Genomic DNA, 13,595 nt, shown 5'->3' with positions numbered 1-13,595 from the left:
AATTATGGTGTTTATTTGCCATTTCTGATGCATTAGGGTTAAACACTCGAACACTTATTCGGACCCTCTTGCATGATGGTATATATGTAATTATGGTGTTTACTTGCCATTTCTTGAGCGTTAGGATTCGAACCCTCGGACACTTTTTCGGACCCTCTTGCATCATGGTAGAGATGTAACTATGGTGTTTATTTGTCATTTCTTATGCATTAGGGTTTAAACACTCGGACACTTATTCGGACCCTCTTGCACGATGGCAGATATGCAATTCTGTTGTTTACTTGTCATTTCTCGAGCATCAGGATTCGAACATTCAGACACTTATTCGGACCCTCTTGCGTGATGGCAGATATATAATTACGGGGTTACTTGCCATTTCTCGTGCATTAGGATTCGAACACTCGGACACTTATTCGGACCCTCTCGCATGATGGCAGATATGTAATTACGATGTTTATTTGCCATTTCTCATGCATTAGGGTTTAACCACTTGGACACTTATTCGGACCCTCAGCATGATGGCAGATACGTAATTATGGTGTTTACTTGGCATTTCCCAAGCATTAGGATTCGAACACTCGGACACCGATTCGGACCCTCTTGCACGATGGTAGATATGTTATTATGGTGTTTTCTTGCCATTTCTCATGCATTAGGGTTTAAACACTAGAACACTTATTTGAACGCTCTTGCATGATGGCAAATATGTAATTATGGTGTTTCCTTGCCATTTCTCGAGCATTAGGATTCGAACCCTCAGACACTTTTTCGGACCCTCTTGCATGATAGCATATATGTAATTATGGCGTTTACTTGCCATTTCTCTAGCATTAGTATTCGAACATTCGGACACTTTTTCGGACCCTCTTGGATGATGGTAGATATGTAATTATGGTTTTTACTTGCCATTTCTCATGCATTTGTGTTTAAACACTCGGACACTTAATCGGACCCTCTTGCATGATGGCAGATATCTAATTATGGTGTTTAGTTGCCATTTCTCGAACGTTAGGATTTGAACACTCGAACATCTATTCAGACCCTCTTGCATGATGGCAGATATGTAATTATGGTGTTTATTTTCCATTTCACATGCATTAGGGTTTAAACACTCGAACACTTATTCGGACCCTCTTGCATGATGGCAGATATGTAATTATGGTGTTTACTTGCCATTTCTCGAGCATTAGGATTCGAACCCTCGGACACTTTTTCGGACCCTCTTGCATGATGGCAGAGATGTAACTATGGTGTTTATTTGTCATTTCTTATGCATTAGGGTTTAAACACACGGACACATATTCGGACCCTCTTGCATGATGGCAGATATGTAATTCTAGTGTTTACATGTCATTTCTCGAGCATTAGAATTCGAACATTTAGACACTTATTCGGACCCCCTTGCATGATGGCAGATATATAATTACGGGGTTACTTGCCATTTCTCGAGCATTTGGATTCGAACACTCGGACACTTATTCGGACCCTCTCGCATGATGGCAGATATGTAATTACGGTGTTTATTTGCCATTTCTCATGCATTAGGGTTTAAACACTCGGACATTTATTTGGACCCTCTGGCATGATGGCAGATATGTAATTATGGTGTTTACTTGTCATTTCTCGGGCATTAGGATTCGAACACTCGGACACCTATTCGAACTCTCTTGCATGATGGCAGATATGTAATGATGGTGTTTATTTGCCATTTCTCATGCATTAGGGTTTAAACACTTGGACACTTATTCGGACCCTCAGCACGATGGCAGATACGTAATTATGGTGTTTACTTTGCATTTCCCGAGCATTAGGATTTGAACGCTCGGACACTGATTCGGACCCTCTTACATGATGGCAGATATGTAATTTTGGTGTTTAGTTGCCATTTCTCGAACGTTAGGATTTGAACACTCGAACATCAATTCAGAGCCACTTGCATGATGGCAGATATGTAATTATGGTGTTTATTTTCCATTTCACATGCATTACGGTTTAAACACTCAAACACTTATTCGGACCCTGTTGCATGATGGCAGATATGTAATTATGGTGTTTACTTGCCATTTCTCGAGCATTAGGATTCGAACCCTCAGACACTTTTTCGGACCCTCTTGCATGATGGCAGAGATGTAACTATGGTGTTTATTTGTCATTTCTTATGCATTAGGGTTTAAACACTCGGACACTTATTCGGACCCTCTTACATGATGGCAGATTTGTAATTCTGGTGTATACTTGTCATTTCTTGAGCATTAGGATTCGAACATTCAGACACTTATTCGGACCCCCTTGCATGATTGCAGATATATAATTACGGGGTTACTTGCCATTTCTCGAGCATTAGGATTCGAACACTCGGACACTTATTCGGACCCTCTCCCATGATGGCAAATATGTAATTACGGTGTTTATTTGCCATTTCTCATGCATTAGGGTTTAAACACTCGGACATTTATTCGGACCCTCTGGCATGATGGCAGATATGTAATTATGGTGTTTACTTGTCATTTCTCGGGCATTAGGATTCGAACACTCGGACACTTATTCGAACTCTCTTGCATGATGGCAGATATGTAATGATGGTGTTTATTTACCATTTCTCATGCATTAGGGTTTAAACACTTGGACACTTATTCGGACCCTCAGCACGATGGCAGATACGTAATTATGGTGTTTACTTTGCATTTCCCGAGCATTAGGATTCGAACACTCGGACACTGATTCGGACCCTCTTGCACGATGGTAGATATGAAATTATGGTGTTTACTTGTCATTTCTCATGCATTAGGGTTTAGACACTAGAACACTTATTCGGACCCTCTTGTATGATGGCAGATATGTAATTATGGTGTTTACTTGCCATTTCTCGAGGATTAGGATAGGAACACTCGGACACTTTTTCGGACCCTCTTGCACGATGGCAGATATGTAATTATGGTGTTTATTTGCCATTTCTCATGCATTAGGGTTTAAGCACTCGAACACTTATTCGGACCCACTTGCACGATGGAAAATATGTAATTATGGTTTTTACTTGCCATTTCTCATGCATTTGCGTTTAAACACTCGGACACTTATTCGGACCTTCTTGCATGATGGCAGATATCTAATTTGGGCGTTTAGTTGTCATTTCTCGAGGATTAGGATTCGAACACTCGGACACTTATTCGGACCCTCTTGCATGATGGCAGATATGTAATTATGGTGTTTACTTGCCATTTCTCGAGCATTAGGATTCGAACACTCGGACACTTTTTCGGACCCTCTTGAATGATGGCAGAGAAGTAATTGTGGTGTTTATTTGTCATTTCCTTTGCATTAGGGTTTAAACATTCGGACACTTATTCGGATCCTCTTGCATGATGGAAAATATGTAATTATGGTGTTTATTAGTCATTTCTCGAGCATTGGGATTCGAACATTCAGACACCTATTCGGACCCTCTTGCATGATGGCAGATATATAACTATGGAGTTACTTGCCATTTCTCGAGCAATATGATTCGAACACTTGGAAACTTATTCGGACCCTCTCGCATGATGGCAGATATGTAATTATGGTGTTTATTTTCCATTCCTTATGCATTAGGGTTTAAACACTCGGACACTTATTCGGACCCTCTAGCATGATGGTAGATATGTAATTTTGGTGTTTAGTTGTCATTTCTCGTGCATTAGTGTTCGAACACTCGGACACTTATTCGGACCCTCTTGCATGATGGCAGATATGTAACTATGGTGTTTATTTGCCATTTCTCAAGGACTAGGAATTAAACTCTCGGACACTTATTCGGACCCTCAGTATGATGGCAGATACGTAATTATGGTGTTCACTTGGCATTTCTCGAGCATTAAGATTCGAACACTCGGACAATGATTCGGACCCTCTTGCATGATGGTAGATATGTAATTATGTTGTTTAGTTGCCATTTCTCATGCATTGTTGTTTAAACACTCAGACACTTATTTGGACCCTCTACCATGATGACAGATATGTAATTATGGTGTGTACTTGCCATTTCGCGAGCATTAGGATTCGGACACTCGGACAGTTATTCGGACCCTCTTGCATGATGGCAGATAAGTAATTATGGTGTCTACTTGCCATTTCTCGAGCATTAGGATTCGAACACTAGGACACTTATTCGAACCCTCTTGCATGATGGCAGATATGTAATTATGGTGTTTACTTGTCACTTCTCGAGCATTAGGATTCGAACATTCGGACACTTATTCAGACCCTCTTGCCTGATAGCAGATATGTAATTATGGTGTTTACTTGCCATTTCTCATGCATTACGGTTTAAACACTCGGACAATTATTCGGACCCTCTTCTATGATGGCAGATATGTAATTATGGCGTTTTCTCGCCATTTCTCGAGCATTTGGATTCGAACACTCGGACACTTATTCGGACCCTCTTGCATGATGGCAGATTTGTAATTATGGTGTTTATTTGCCATTTCTCATGCATTATGGTTTAAACACTCGAACACTTATTCGGACCCTCCTGCATGATGGTAGATATGTAATTATGGTGTTTACTTGCCATTTCTCGAGCATTAGGATTCGAACACTCGGACACTTTTTCGGACCCTCTTGGATGATTGCAGAGATGTAATTATGGTGTTTCTTTGTCATTTCTTATGCATTAGGGTTTAAACACTTGGACACTTATTCGGACCCTCTTGCATGATGGCAGATATGTAATTATGGTGTTTACTTGTCATTTCTCGAGCATTGGGATTCGAACATTCAGACACTTATTCGGACCCACTTGCATGATGGCAAATATATGATTATGGGGTTACTTGCCATTTCTCGAGCATTAGGATTCGAACACTCGGACACTTATTCGGACCCCCTTGCATGATGGCAGAGATGTAATTATGGTGTTTATTTGTCATTTCTTATGCATTGGGGTTTGAACACTCGGACACTTAGTCAGACCCTCTTGCTTGATGGCAGATATGTAACTATGGTGTTTATTTGCCATTTCTCATGGATTAGGATTTAAACACTCAGACACTTATTCGGACCCTCAGCATGATGGCACATACGTAATTATGGTGTTTACTTGGCATTTCTCGAGCTTTAAGATTCGAACACTCGGACAATGATTCGGACCCTGTCGCACGATGGTAGATATGTAATTATGGTGTTTAGTTGTCATTTCCCATGCATTGGGGTTTAAACACTCAGACACTTATTCGGACCCTCTAGCATGATGGCAGATATGTAATTATGGTGTATACTTGCCATTTCTCAAGCATTTGGATTCGGACACTCGGACACTTATTCGGACCCTCTTGCATGATGGCAGATTTGTAATTATGGTGTCTACTTGCAATTTCTCGAGCATTAGGATTCGAACACTAGGACACTTATTCGAACCCTCTTGCATGATGGCAGATATGTAATTATGGTGTTTACTTGTCATTTCTTGAGCATTAGGATTCGAACACTGGGACACTTATACAGACCCTCTTGCCGGATAGCAGATATGTAATTATGGTGTTTACTTGCCATTTCTCATGCATTACGGTTTAAACACTCGGACACTTATTCGGAACCTCTTCCATGATGGCAGATGTGTAATTATGGTGTTTGCTCGCCATTTCTCGGGCATTTGGATTCGAACACTTGGACACTTATTGGGACCCTCTTACATGATGACAGATTTGTAATTATAGTGTTTAGTTGCCATTTCCCATGCATTGGGGTTTAAACACTCGAACACTTACTCGGACCCTCTTGCATGATGGCAGATATGTAATTATGGTGTTTACTCGCCATTTCTCAAGCATTAGGATTCGAACCCTCAGACACTTTTTCGGCCCCTCTTGCTTGATGTAATTATGGTGTTTATTTGTCATTTCTTATGCATTAGGGTCTAAACACTCGGACACTTATTCGGACCCTCTTGCTTGATGCCAGATATGTAATTCTGGTGTTTACTTGTCATTTCTCGAGCATTAGGATTCGAACACTCAGACACTGATTCGGACCCTTTTGCACGATGGTAGATATGTAATTATGGTGTTTACTTGCCATTTCTCGAGAATTAGGATTCGAACACTCGGACACTTTTTCGGACCCTCTTGCATGATGGCAGAGATGTAATTATGGTGTTTACTCGCCATTTCTCATGCATTGGGGCTTAAACACTCGGACATTTATTCGGACCATCCAGCATGATGGCAGATATGTAATTATGGTGTTTACTTGTCATTTCTCGGGCATTAGGATTCGAACACTCGGAAACTTATTCGGACCCTATTGCATGATGGCAGATATGTAATTATGGTGTTTATTTGCCATTTCTCATGGATTAGGGTTTAAACACTCGGACACTTATTCGGACCCTCAGCACGATGGCAGATACATGATCATGGTGTTTACTTGGCATTTCTCGAGCATTTAGATTCGAACACTCAGACAATGATTCGGACCCTCTTGCACGATGGTAGTTATGTAATTATGCTGTTTACTTGCCATTTCTCATGCATTGGGGTTTAAACACTCAGACACTTATTCGGACCCTCTAGCAAGATGGTAGATATGTAATTATGGTGTATACTTGCCATTTCTCGAGCATTAGGATTCGAACACTCGTACACTTATTCGGACCCTCTTGCATGATGGCAGATATGTAATTATGGTGTCTACTTGCCATTTCTCGAGCATTAGGATTCGAACACTAGGACACTTATTCGAACCCTCTTGCATGATGGCAGATATGTAATTATGGTGTTTACTTGTCATGTGTCGAGCATTAGGATTCAAACACTCGGACACTTATTCGGACCCTCTTGCATGATGGCAGATACGTAATTATGGTGTTTCTTTGCAATTTCTCATGCATTAGGGTTTAAACACTCGAACACTTATTTGGACCCTCTTGCATGATGGCAGATATGTAATTATGGTGTTTACTTGCCATTTCTTATGAATTAGGGTTTAAACACTCCGACACTTACGCGGATCTCTTGCCTGATGGAAGATATGGAATTCTGGTCTTTACTTGTCATTTCTCGAGCATTAGGATTCGAACACTCGGACACTTATTGGGACCCTCTTTCATGATGGCAGATATGTAATTCTGGTGTTTAATTGTCATTTCTCGAGTATAAGGATTCGAACACTCTGACACATATTCAGACCCTCTTTCATGATGGCTGATTTTTAATTATGGTGTCTACTTGCCATTTCTCGAGCATTAGGATTCGAACACTTGGACACTTATTTGGACCCTTTTGCATGATAGCAGATATGTAATTATGGTGTTTACATGCCATTTCTCATGCATTAGGGTTTAAACACTCGGGCACTTATTCGGAGCCTCATGCATGATGGCAGATATGTAATTATGGTGTTTGCTCGCCATTTCTCGAGCATTAGGATTCGAACACTCGGACACTTATTCGGACCCTCTTGCATGATGGCAGATATGTAATTATGGTGTTTATTTGCCGTTTCTCATGCATTAGGGTTTAAACACTCGAACACTTATTCGGACCCTCTTGCATGATAGCAGATATGTAATTATGGTGTTTACTTTCCATTTCGCGAGCAGTAGGTTTTGAACACTCGGACAATTTTTCGGACCCTCTTACACGATTGAAGAGATGTAATTATGGTGTTTCTTTGTCATTTCTTATGCATTAGGGTTTAAACACTCAGACACTTATTCGGACCCTCTTGCCTGATGGCAGATATGTAATTCTGGTCTTTACTTGTCATTTCTCGAGCATTAGGATTCGAACACTCAGACACTGATTCGGACCCTTTTGCACGATGGTAGATATGTAATTATGGTGTTTACTTGCCATTTCTCGAGAATTAGGATTCGAACACTCGGACACTTTTTCGGACCCTCTTGCATGATGGCAGAGATGTAATTATGGTGTTTACTCGCCATTTCTCATGCATTGGGGCTTAAACACTCTGACACTTATTCGGACCTTCTAACATGATGGCAGATATGTAATTATGGTGTTTACTTGTCATTTTTTGAGCATTAGGATTCGAACTCTCGGACACTTATTCGAACCCTCTTTCATGATGGCAGATATGTAATTATGGGGTTTACTTGCCATTTCTCGTGCATTAGAATTCAAACACTAGGACACTTATTAGGACCCTCTGGCATGATGGCAGAGATGTAATTATGGTGTTTATTTGTCATTTCTTATGCATTGGGGTTTAAACACCCGGACACTTATTCAGACCCTCTTGCATGATGGCAGATATGTAACTATGGTGTTTATGTGCCGTTTCTCATGGATTTGGATTTAAACACTCAGACACTTAATCGGACCCTCAGCATGATAGCAGATACGTAATTATGGTGTTTACTTGGCATTTCTCGAGCTTTAAGATTCGAACACTCAGACAATGATTCGGACCCTCTCGCACAATGGTAGATATGTAATTATGGTGTTTTGTTGCCATTTCCCAAGCATTGGGGTTTAAACACTCAGATACTTATTCGGACCATCTAGCGTGATGGCAGATATGTAATTATGGTGTATACTTGCCATTTCTCGAGCATTAGGATTCGGACACTCGGACACTTATTCGGACCCTCTTGCATTATGGCAAATATGTAATTATGGTGTCTACTTGCCATTTCTCGACCATTAGGATCCGAACACTAGGACACTTATTCGAACCCTCTTGCATGATGGCAGATATGTAATTATGGTGTTTACTTGTCATTTCTCGAGCATTAGGATTCGAACACTCGGACACTTATACGGACCCTCTTGCTGGATAGCAGATATGTAATTATGGTGTTTACTTGCCATTTCTCATGCATTACGGTTTAAACACTCGGACACTTATTCGGACCCTCTTGCGTGATGGCAGATATGTAATTATGGTGTTTGCCAGCCATTCTCGAGCATTTGGATTCGAACACTCGGACACTTATTCGGACCCTCTTGCATGATGGCAGATTTGTAATTATAGTGTTTATTTGCCATTTCTCATGCATTGGGGTTTAAACACTCGAACACTTATTCGGACCCTCTTGCATGATGGCAGATATGTAATTATGGTGTTTACTCGCCATTTCTCGAGCATTAGGATTCGAACCCTTGGACACTTTTTCGGTCCCTCTTGCATGATGGCAGAGACGTAATTATGGTGTTTATTTGTCATTTCTTATGCATTAGGGTTTAAACACTCGGACACTTATTCGGACCCTCTTGCATGATGGCAGTTATGTAATTCTGGTGTTTAATTGTCATTTCTCGAGCATTAGGATTCGAACATTCAGACACTTATTCGGACCCCCTTGCCTGATGGCAGATATATATTTACGGGGTTACTTGCCATTTCACGCGCATTAGGATTCGAACACTCGGACACTTATGCGGACCCTCTCGCATGATGGCCGATATGTAATTCTGGTGTTTATTTGCCATTTCTCATGCATTAGGGTTTAAACACTCGGACATTTATTCGGACCCTCCAGCATGATGGCAGATATGTAATTACGGTGTTTACTTGTCATTTCTCGGGCATTAGGATTCGAACACTCGGACACCTATTCGGACCCTATTGCATGATGGCAGATATGTAATTATGGTGTTTATTTACCATTTCTCATGGATTAGGGTTTAAACACTCGGACACTTTTTCGGACGCTCTTGCACGATTGGAGAGATGTAATTATGGTGTTTCTTTGTCATTTCTTATGCAATAGGGTTTAAACACTCCGACACTTACTCGGACCTCTTGCCTGATGGAAGATATGGAATTCTGGTCTTTACTTCTCATTTCTCGAGCATTAGGATTTGAACACTCGGACACTTATTCGGACCCTCTTTCATGATGGCAGATATGTAATTCTGCTGTTTAATTGTCATTTCTTGAGTATAAGTATTCGAACACTCGGACAACAACAGTTATCAAGCTAGCATTGGCATGGCGTCGTACGAAGCTTTGTATGGAAGAAAGTGCAGATCGCTGATATGTTAGACTGAAGTGGGAGATAAAGCTTTGATTGGTCCCGAGCTAGTTCTAGTTACAATCGAGAAGATTAAGCTCATTCGACAAAGGATCAAAACTGCTCAAAGTCGACAGAAGAGCTATGCCGACCAGAGAAGAAGAGAGTCAGAATTTGAAGTTGGGGATCATGTATTCCTGAAGGTTTCACCAATAAAAGGAATTTCCAGATTTGGAAAGAAAGGTAAGTTAGCACCTCGTTACATCGGGCCGTTTGAAATACTTGAGAAAGCTAACCCAGCTGCCTATAGACTGGCTCTACCACCAGAACTAAGTCAAGTTCACAATGTGTTCTATATTTTGATGTTGAGGAAGTATATTCGGGATCCACTGCATGTAATTGATTATTCCGGGATTGTGATTAATGAAGATTTAGGCTACGAGGAGAAGCCGATGAGAATTATTGACAGATAAGTGAGACAGTTGAGAAACAAGTTGATACAGATGGTAAAGGTTGAATGGAAGGAGCATTATGGCAAGGAGGCTACATGGGAAAAGGAAGAAGAAGTGAAAATCCGTCATCCGGAGTTATTTGTAGAGCAAGGTAACTTAAGTTTGGGGACCAAACTTCTTTAAGGAGGGTAGGATGTAACAACCCTCACTCCATCTTGGTCATGCTCACATGCAATTATATGTTTTCGTCTTGTTAAACTTGCATTACGAATCGTGTCTTGTTTTGCTTAAGTGTTATTCGCTTTGCTTTGTTTGTTGCTTGGTGTGTGTAGCCGAGGTCATCCTAAGCCTAGGTCACCTTTGAGCCTCTTATGCCTAGGACCATCTTGGGATCACCTTGACTGACCTTCACCTTCACCCTGGCATATTGGCCGAGATGTCATTATCTAGGCCGAGGTGTTCATCACCAAGACCGAGATTTGTATCATTTAGGCCGAAACGTTACCCCTGCACCTAGTGATCTTGTCCCTGGATTGGTATGACCTAGACCGAGGTGTGGCACAGCCAAGTCAAGTGTTGTCCTTCCTAGCCGAGATCATTGGGACCCCCTCTTGTCGATGCCTTGTTCTTAGCCGAGATAATTACCTGCCGGAGTGCCTATGCCATCTTGCTTGTTGAACACACTTTGTCATAGTCTTGTCTTTTCACCCAGTCACCTTCTTTAGAAGAACCAACCAACTGTTGCCACATGTTCGAGCTGAGTGTTAAATCAGCCGGCAGAGAGAGAAATGTATCATTTGTTATATGTCTTTGTTCTTGAGGAGAGAGAAGCTCTAGAAGAGGGAGAAGGAGTTCTTAGTGGGGGAATAGATTTCCAAGCTTGATCTTCACACCTTGAGCCGTTAGATTCATGTCTTGAGGTTAGAATCTTGATCTACTCTTGTTGTTCTTATTGTTCATCTAGCTGCATTGCATGATCGAGCACGATTTGTAAGCCATGCATTGATTTAAAGTTCAGTTTTAGAAAGAGAAAGTGATATTCATGTGTTCTTGAATAAAATCCTTGTTTGATCCGAAAGCTTGCATCAAGATTCATGTTTTTGTGTTTGTTTTCATAAAATCTTAGAGTATGGGTACCCAGGTCCATGTTTTTGAATTCATAGCATGAAATCTCAGATTTTGTAATGATAAGTTATGATCTTTGCATCCATGTTCTTCATGTTCTTAGAAGAAAGGGAAACCCAGGTTTTCCCGACTTCGTTTCCTTGAATGTGGCCATCGGGACCACACCTTGGCAAGGAGGTGTGGGACCTCGGCCAAGACCTGGTTGGTGCCCATTACGTTTTTTCAAGATGAGGAACAGTGTTTTGTTTTGTTTCGACCTAGTTTTGAAGGAATGCCGAGATCATTTGCATTCATATAAAGCTTGTTTGATAGTGCATTCAATGGAATTTGTTATGTGCTTGTAGGCCTTGGATCCTTGCTTGTAACCCCAACGTTTGAAGAACTATGTGAGTGGTATTTTTAATAAAGCTATGTTATAATGTTTTGATAAAGCTTTGCTTTGCCTTATTTTGGAAAAGTATTTGTTAAGCATGAATGACTATCCCTATTTTGTGTGTCAAGTATTAGCCTTGGTTTTGATACAACCTTTGAAAGTCTGTACGTGCTAAGGGACTATAAGCATTTGTAGCACAACCTTTGAAAGTCCGTACGTGCTAGGGGACTATAAGCATTTGTAGCACAACCTTTGAAAGTCCGTACGTGCTAGGGGACTATAAGCATTTGTAGCACAATCTTTGTTAATGTCATCCCTTGAAACTTGAAAGACCTTGATTGGTGAAGTTTGAAAGATTTGTTAGATAGACTTGATTCATCCTATGTTTTGTTACAAGCTATGATTATGTATTGTTTTGTTAAAGATCTCGAATATCATGCATGCAAACCCTTTATTACTTGTACCAATCATTGAGTATCCAAGCTCACCCTCTCTATATATATGTAGGTAATGAGCAGGACGACAACGACGCCTAGCCGTGCTTTGCAACTTGTTTTGGATTTGCATTTTGTAGCATCTTGAAGATCATCCTTCTTAGCTTGCATTTCATTGTATTTTGTATATGGTGGCTCGAGAAGCCTTTTGGTCAAGATGTTTTTGTGTACCTAAGTTGTAAAGCTATGTAAAGATGTATGTCATTTCATTTGATCTCAGCACAACTCGAATGGACTAATTAGAATTTATATATATTGCTTCCGCACTTGTGAGCCCTATATATATTTATACTCTGATTGTGTGTGAATTTTTGGAAGTTGGCCTTCGGTAATCTCGGATTACTGGCCATCACGGCACTATTCTACTAGGGGCAGAATGAGGTCGTGACAGAAGTTGAATAGAAAAGGAAATTGAATAAAAATTTAAGTTGCATAAAATTAAAAATGAAAGTTCATTCAAAAAACCACTATATCTTAACGATCTATTTAGAAATTAAATAAAAAGGAAGTTGAATAAAAAAGTAAATTGAATAAAAATGAAAGTTGAATAAAAATAAAAATGGAAGTTGCATAAAATTAACAATGGAAGTTCATTCAAGAAACCATTACACCATAACGATCTATTTGGAAATTAAATAAAAAAAGAAGTTGAATAGAAAAGGAAATAGAATAAAAATGGAAGTTGAATAAAAATAAAAATAGAAGTTACATAAAATTAAAAATGGAAGCCCATTCAAGAAACCACTATATCTTAGCTATCTATTTAGAAATTAAATAAAAAGGAAGTTGAATAGAAAACTAAATTGAATAAAAACGGATGTTGAATAAAAATAAAAATGGAAGTTGCATAAAATTAACAATGGAAGTCCATTCAAGAAACCATTATACCTTAACGATCTATTTGGAAATTAAATAAAAAGAAGAAGTTGAATAAAAAAGGAAATAGAATAAAAATGGAAGTAGAATAAAAATAAAAATGAAAGTTGCATAAAATTAAAAATGGAAGTTCATTCAAGAAGTCACTATATCTTAACGTTCTATTTACAAATTAAATAAAAAGGAAGTTAAATAGAAAAGTAAATTGAATAAAAATGGAAGTTGCATAAATATAGAAATAGAACTTCATTCAAGAAACCACTGTACCTTAACTATCTATTTGAAAATTGAATAAAAAAGGAAGTTGAATAAAAATAAAA

Source organism: Camellia sinensis, chromosome 12, assembly GCF_055761805.1.
Source record: "Camellia sinensis isolate YWXY chromosome 12, ASM5576180v1, whole genome shotgun sequence".
Classification (NCBI taxonomy): Eukaryota; Viridiplantae; Streptophyta; class Magnoliopsida; order Ericales; family Theaceae; genus Camellia; species Camellia sinensis.
Note: the sequence above shows the minus strand (reverse complement) of the source record.